Source organism: Populus trichocarpa, chromosome 3 (assembly GCF_000002775.5).
Source record: "Populus trichocarpa isolate Nisqually-1 chromosome 3, P.trichocarpa_v4.1, whole genome shotgun sequence".
Classification (NCBI taxonomy): domain Eukaryota; kingdom Viridiplantae; phylum Streptophyta; class Magnoliopsida; order Malpighiales; family Salicaceae; genus Populus; species Populus trichocarpa.
The window spans coordinates 1190303-1198851 of NC_037287.2; the positions used below are offsets into that span (position 1 = coordinate 1190303).

Consider the following 8549-nt stretch of genomic DNA (forward strand, 5'->3'; position numbering starts at 1 on the left):
CTCAATCGTATGGATATGGAAAATACAGGATTTCCAATCCTAGCAGGAAAAGGAGGGAAACGGATACTCAATTTAAAGTGAGTAAACAGAATTCCATACTCAATCTCATAGATACATATAGAATTCTGTGGAAAGCCGTATTCGATGAAAGTCGTATGTACGGCTTGGAGGGAGGTCTTTCATATCTTTCGAGATCCACCCTACAATATGGGGTCAAAAAGCCAAAATAAATGATTTTATTAGCCCTTATAAGGGACATCCTGGTTCAAGTCTTCATCGATCGGGTGGATTTATATGCTCCGAGGGGGTGAGACGAGGTGTAGCGTAGTCTGGTCAGCGCATCTGTTTTGGGTACAGAGGGCTATAGGTTCGAATCCTGTCACCTTGACCATAACCTTCATTAGTGTATTCATTTTCTGTGGTTTCCCTAATCAAACTAGATCAAAGAACCATGAATAGGGAACATCCATCCGACCAGCTACGCCTAAGATGTGAAATGGGTGCATAAGGATGAGTAAGGGCCCTTCTCACCTCCTACGAGTCGTCCGGCGGAAAAGACTTTCTGAATGGAGTAAAAGAACTTGGGATCGTCGATCTCTTCCTTAAAGATTGAGATGAGTCGATGTCGGTCGATGGTGTGAAAACAGTTCCTGATGTCGAATTCTAAAAACCAGCGAGAGGTTCTCCATTCTTCTTTGATCCGTCTTAGGACCGAGCGGCAGCCTCGACCCGAGCGGAAGTGCGATGTGTCTGGAAACTCGGGATCATAAATGGATTCGAGTACCATTCTGATCGCCTCTTTCCTGGAGTTACTGAAGGATATTCTGATTCAAGCTCTGAACAAAAGCTCATTCTTTTCTCTATTGTACCCTCATCGGCATCTCCTTACGCTGATTCAACAAAAATTTTGTTCTTTTTAAGAAATTAAGAAAAGATAAGAACTTGATGTTGATAAATTCGCAATCTAGAAATTCATTTCAGACAATTGAACCTTCTCAAACTGTTTCTTTTTAAGAACCAAAAAGATTTGTGCCAAAATAACGGATGCCAAGAAGAACAAAAGGCCTTGGACACGTAATGGGTCTTGAAGTACTATTTCTGCGTCTCCCTGACCAAATCCGCCCACATTAGGGTACTCAACCGATTGGCTAAGGAAGCGGGAACATTACGAGAGCAGAAGTGAGGGGATAAAAGAGGTATGAAGAAAGTTGGCCAAGGTCATAAGGTAAGGCCAAAGGTATTGGTGCATCTTTTTCTAGAAGTGGTCAGGCAGTTTCGGCACCAGAAAGATTGCCTGAACCTGGATAAAATCCATAAGAGGGTAATCTGGAATAAGATCAGGACTCAGACCAAATGGACAGAGTGTGGATAAAGAAAAAAGGAAAACCACTACTGCCGTAGCTTGCTAGTCCTCAAGCTTGCGAATCGAGCGAGCTCCCCTTGCATGCAATGATGTGGTGGTGAACCTCTCATTCTAATTCAGTGCTCTCCGAACCGTGCGGGAAGGTTTCCCATCACACGGCTCACCAACTTGATCTTCCGCGCGCCTGGAAAAATAGGTACGATCCCGCTTTCCTTTGCCACTCAAGTGTACGCGCCTAGGCCCCTTCTTCCCTTCCCTTCCCTAATGAAAGAGTCCACCTCTTTTAGCCTGCCTTGTTTCCGAAATTCCTGGTCTTGTCGACCAACCCGATAAGCTAAACTCCTCCGTGACGCATTTCCAATCAAACCTTGCCTAAGGGGGTCGATGGTCAACATTTGATAATGATGATGACGTGAGTATTTCAGTGCTTCCATATCATCCAGCTATCCACATAAAGGCTATTGGTGTACGATGGTTGCATGAAGAGGAAGGAAAGGATGATGATATCCAATCAAAGGATGAAGTTATCAATGCCAAAGTAGCGATGATGATGATGATGATGATGATGATGATGCAGCACACGTAGTCAAAGTAGAAATAGCTTCTCATATTTTTAGAAATTATTATTGTGCTTTCCATGGTGAATACAGTGCTGGCAATTTCGGTTGGTGGTTTTTTGCAAAGAAAGGTCTAGAAGTTGTATTATTTTAGGCTTCATTAAGTAGATGTTTGCTTTTTTAGATTTCAACCGTAAAATGAAAAAAAGCTGGAAAGCTTTTGAAATAGTTTTTTTCCTTTTTTTTTCTCTTTTCTTAATTCAAATAAGATAAAAAAAAGAATAAAAATGGATTTTATTAAAATAATATTATTTTAAATTATAATTATTTCAAGCTCGGCCAAACACGAAACCGGGTTCAAGCTCCTTGTAGCTATCCTTATGGAGTTAATTTAAAATAATATTATTTTAAATTATAATTTTTTTATTAAAAGTTAAAATAATATTATTTTTTAATATTTATATGTTAAATCATAATTCACTCAAGTTCTCATCAAGTGAATCAATTTATAATTTAATCTATTAAATTAACTGGATTTAACTAAAAGAATTGATAGGTTATTATTTCAGAAACATGGCTTTACTAAGTGGCAACATGGTATTTAATTATCCTATTCCCAACTACAGAATTGGTGATAGTCAGTGTTTCAACCCTCGGGTTATTCTCCCGCTTCCCTCTCAATTTTAACAAGCATAGTTTGACCTAGAGATTTATCAACTTTTTTTTTCTCCCTTTAACCAATAAGTTGAGATTTATCCATATTTATATTGATAGAGAGATCTGTTAGAGAATTAAAGAAAATCCATGCAAACAGTACTATGATTTCGTGATGTTTTACTTAATAATACTAATCTAATAGTAGTTTTAAACATAGTTTTAAAACCTGGCCCGGCCCGGTAAGTTGACTCGGGACCCGGCTGACCCGGGGCTGGAACCGGGCCGGGTTGAAGAAAAAACAGGGGAAGAAAAAACCCGGCGTGACCCGGTTGACCCGGCAAGACCCGGTCAAGACCCAGCTGCAAACTCGTTGACCCGGTTTAGATTTTTTAAAAAAAATTTGATCCGGCCGCCCCGGTGACCAGGTCAAAACCCGAAACTCGGGCCTTAGACCGGGCCGGGTCTTAAAACTATAGTTTTAATGATTAAAACGTATGTATATATAGACACACACATACATGCATACACACACATATATATAGACACACACACACACACACACATATATATATATATATATATATATATATATATATATATATATAGACACACACACACTTCCAAAATCACTGCTAAATTCTTTTGGGGGAAATCTTGTACATATAGAGTTTGGAAATGACTTTCAAATTCAATATTTTTTATTTATCATCAAGCAGAGGGAATTTAGTTATACCCAGAAATGGGATAACACAGTACTGCCAGTTTGCTTTGTTTTGGTTTTCAATGTAGTATAGTAGGAGCAGACAAAGCACAAACAAAAATGGCAAATCATTAGGTGATCATGGAAGACTAATATATAGGAACACACAAGTGAATATTATTATACATTAAATGATGAAACCCATATAAAAAATGAACTAAACTTTCTTCATCTGACATTGCGTGGCCCAACTAGTGGAAGAACAACAATTATATATTGACTCCTGGATATAGATAATTTTTCTTAACTGCTGAAACCGTACTAGGCACGAAGATAGCAGGAGACATGACAAAGAAGAAACCAAAGGACGTGCACTCGGAATTTCATGCATATGCATGTATGGAAGACACTCTTCCGTCACATTTCTTTTTTACTTCAACCAACATTTTTCACTCTCATTTTGTACTGTGCTCCCCCGTTTTCCTCCTGATAGAAAGTCACAATATCTCCACTTCTGAGGCCAGCATCGCGAGCAATGTCATGCCAACCTCTTGTAAATACAAGCTTTCCTGATCTGGTGGAGCAGTGAATTGTCACCGGGTCCGGTAAACGGGTTCCGGCTGCTGACTCAACTATGGTGGACAATTCTTTGGTTCCATGGAAAGGTTGAAGGGGTTCTAGGTTAGAATCGCGTGGGAGCACCAATCCTCTCTCAAGATCAATAGAGGTGAGTTTCACTGTGAAGATTTCCATGGCAATATAATGAGAATTATTGCTATGAAATAATTAGGTTAAAGAAGGTTTAGTGTGTTTATAGGGACAGACTTGGAAGGTATTTAAAGATACACCTTTTAGCTTTTCTCTGTCTATCTCTATACTTGTTTATTATGCTTCTAATTACAAGTCTATTTATAAGTTTCAAATCCTACATAATCAAGGAATTAAACTATTCAAAGAAAATCCAAATCTAATAAGGAATCTAACTTTTTATCAAAGAACTATCTCAACCCAATAACTTAACCTGTTAGGTGATGTCTCATGATATGATTTATATTATTTTCTAACACATCCCCTCAAATAAAAGTTCTTTGGGCTTGAAACTTGCATAGACTCACATTACCTTGTGCTTGATTTTTATCAAATAAATAGAGATGATGAGATTCGAATTCGTGACCGCTTAGTCATCAAGACTCTGATACCATGTCAAATAATTATCTCAACCCAATAACTTAAGTTATTAGGTGAGGTCCCTAAATATAATTTATATTATTCTCTAACACTTTCTAATTAAACAAGGATTCTAATAAACTAATTTATTACAAATTCTTTTTTATCAAGGATTTCTACATTAACTAGGATTTCTTCTTTAGCTACTATTAAAACTCTTACAAACTCTAATTTTTATTTACCTAAATCCTAGTTGATATGGAGGCCTTGTAAAAGGCAATGAGAACACAACTTGTAATCTTAAATATAATTTTCTTTTGCTGCTGACCACAATTAATTTGCAGGAAGAGAAGAGAAAAATGGTTGCATCTGTATTTGGCGAGGATGAAAGTTGGGTACACTATTCTATCTCAATCCAGCTCATCATCATTTTGATTGATGGTAGTTTGTTGATCTAGTGCCTGCTCTGATGAATACCGATGTTTAGTGTAGTCAGTCAATGTCACTTAAAGCTATAGTTTTGGGACCTAAAATAAACTGCAATGTAAAACTGGGCATCGTGACAACTTCCCTTTTCTATGATATAAAGTAAGAATTATGAAAATTAAGTTTCATATTAAAGATTGGCTAAAAAATCATATTGGGAATGTTCCTATGCTCTGGCTTTTGTTGTCAATCTCATCAGTTAATTGTTTTATTAATTGTTTGGTTAACAATTGTTGTATTTTATGATATAAGATTGTCTCTTTATTAACACAATTTTTTTTAATGCTTAGTTTTTTTTTTTAAATTAACGTGATTGTTTGAGTCAGTTTATATACATTTCGATTAATAGTTTTTGGAATTTAAGGTTAACAGAGGCGGCTGAGTGGAATTGATTGGTACATTTGCAATTCAGATAGCTAAGCATCAAGGGCTTAAAGTGTTTGTGACTGCAGGTTCAGACTCCACTTCCATAAAAAGAAAAAAGAGCATGGTTTCATTTTGAAGGCTGGCTTCCATAACGCTTTTGACTCAGTGTTATGGGAGTACTTGGATGAGGAGATCGATGGATCACACGGGTTTCGGCAGAAAATACGAGGATATATTATTCATGAATGCATCTTAGGCTCACAACTTGTAGTTCTCATCAATGGATTCCCATAAGCCCGTGATTATTTTTGGGAGAAAATCCTAAAAGATTGTCAACTTGAAAGCCTGTGATTTCAAGGATGCGTGGGAGATTGAAAAGTTAGGAAGGAAAATGCTAATTAGCTTAATTGGCTTAATTAAAATATGATTTTTTATTTATTTTTAAAAATTATTTTTGATATTAATATATTAAAACAATTCAAAAATATAAAAAAAATAATTTGAAGAAAAAAAAACAAATGTTTTCTAAAACTATTTTCAATTTCCAACCCTTATTTTATATGTTTGTCTTTCTTGTGGGTGGCACGCACTATAACTGCTGTTCATAGGAGAATCCTGTGGTGTGGGGCTTTTGATGTTAGAAAAGTAACTAAGGTATCTTCTACAAGGGTACTCTCTTTGCACAAGAGGAACCGGATAATAGCAGCCGGTCTCTTTATTCTGTGATCTTTGATTTCTTCTCTTCTGTCGAATGGCAGACGCATTACGCTATTGTGCGTGAAAAAGCAAAGAGGTGGATTGGAAAGTATTTTTTTGTTAATGGGATATTTTGTACTGTGGTAGTGCTGTTTTGTAAAGTATTTTTTTTTGTTTAAAAACATATTAAAATAATATATTTATTTATTTATTAAAATTTATTTTAACATTAGTATATTAAAAATATATTAAAAAATATTAATTTAAAATAAAAAACAAATAATTTTTTTTATCTTTTTTAAATACTTTTAAAACACAAAAATAAAGATGCTAGTGTAGGTAAAATGCCTTACTCTTCAAATGGTTATGAAAGCTACATGGTTCATTCTATCGTTTCTTGATGGACATCACAATAGGAGCCAAAAGATATATATCATGAAAAAATAGATTAATTAGCTGATAATTAAAGAAAACTAGAAAATCTAAATATAAATCATGATGGTTTCAGATATTCATTAGTATTTATATAATATATAGTACTCTAACATGTTGTTTTGTGCACAAATCGGGTTAGAAAATTTATTTTAAAACGAAAAATAGAATCCACTTATTTAGAAGATTAAATTTTCTTTTGACTTGGAACATTAATAAGATTAAATAAATTGTTGGTAAATAAAAAATTTAATTTTAAAAAAATTAATATTTGATATATTTTTGTGAAACTCAAAATTCATTTATTTTATATAGACTTTTTTTTTATATAATTTATGTAGTGAGAAGTTGAACAATTATAAATAAGTAAATGCAAAGTGATGTTAGGCTTAAGCCTTATGTGTTCACTCATTTCAGTCATAAAACTTTTTATTAGTTGACAGGTTTTGGATTTAATTGGATTTAAGTTTATTATAAAATATTTTTTTGACTTATAAAAAATTATTTTTTAGCCAATCTATTTATATATTCAGATTATGAATAAAGAGTTAATTTGAATAGTTTTTTTTTATTATTTATGAATAATTTATTTTCAAAGAAAAAACATCTAGTTTTTAAGGCAAACAACTACTGGGTTTTTTATTCTTTTTTTATAATGGGTAATTATGGCAAAAAACCAAAATTAATTTTGGTAATCATCCAAATTAATTTTACATCAATTTTGGTTTCAAAAATATTATAAATAGAGGTTAAATGGGAGATTTTCTGCACGCTAAATAGTAGCTCATTTGCGTTTTTATCCACTGTTTTCTCAACTACATTTTGCCTTTAGTTTTGTTTTTATTGAGCTGAGGTTCTTGTCTTTTGTAGAGAGATTTGATTTATACTCCTTAGGTTCTTGTCTTTGTCTTTTATTTAGGAGTGAAATTAAATAAAGTGGTTTTGAATAATAAAATCTTAAAGATAAATAAATAGTTAATCCTTGATTACAATAAATTACCATGTATTTTTAATTCTAAGATGTACTTTAAATCTATAATTGATTTTAGATTAATAATATGTTTTAAGGCAAACAACTATTAGGTTTTTTATTCTATTTTTATAATAGGTAATTAAGGTAAAATATTAAAAATAATTCTGGTAATCATCAAAATTAATTTTATATTAGTTTTGGTTTTAAAAACATTATAAGTAGAGGTTAAATGGAAGATGTTCTGCACGAGTAACTCATTTGCGTTTTTGTCCACTGTTTTCTCAACTCCATTTTGCCTTTAGTTTTGTTTAGCTTAGGTTATTGTCTTTTGTAGAGAGATTTGATTTATATTCCTTTGAGTTCGTGACCTTTATTTAGAAATGTAATTAAATAAGGTGATTTTGTTTAAATTCTAATAAGTTTATTAATATTATTTTATTTACACTACGAATTAAGTAATTATAAAATCTTAAAGACAAATAAATAGTTAATTCTTAATAACAACAAATTATCATGTGTTTCTAATTCTAAGATGTTCAATAAATAAATACTTCAAAACTATAATTGATTTTAAATTAATTATAAAATTATTTGTTTATACTTGATATAATATGTATGCTAGGATATTTAATTACTTTGCTGTATATAAGTTCGTGCAGTATACATATATTGTGATCACTAGTCTAATCTTTTTAAACAACACATGCATCGTTGATCTATCTTGTATCAACTATTTGTATGGATGGATTTGGCACCTTCAAAAGTGGAGGCTTTCACTAGGCTTATGGCTTTATTGAAGTTGAACACTTGAACACCAGAAACTTTCAGTACTATCACTGAGGTATTGTTAACATGGCTGCTGAGCTATGCCCTCTTTTACAAGAACATGCTCGTTTCTTTTCTATTTCAACCAGCACTTCTCACTATCATTTTGTACTGTGCTCCTTCGTTATCATCTTGATAGAAAGTCACAATATCTCCACTTCCGAGGCCAGCACAGCGCGCAATGTCATGCCAGCCTCTTGTAAATGTAAGCCTTCCTAATCTGGTGGAGCAGTGTATTGTGACTGGCTCTCCACCTAGTAATGTCGTAATTCCTGCAGCTGACTGAACAACAACCATGGTGGACAATTCTATTGTCCGGGCACCGTG

The 8549-nt window shown here is 33.5% G+C and overlaps 1 non-coding gene across 1 annotated transcript; it reads left to right on the top strand.

Moving 5' to 3' along the window:
• The first annotated feature begins 313 nt into the window (after nt 1–313).
• Nucleotides 314–388, top strand: TRNAP-UGG (transfer RNA proline (anticodon UGG)). Its single transcript has one exon. It is a non-coding gene; the product is annotated as a tRNA-Pro (tRNA).
• Nucleotides 389–8549: the final 8161 nt, after the last annotated feature.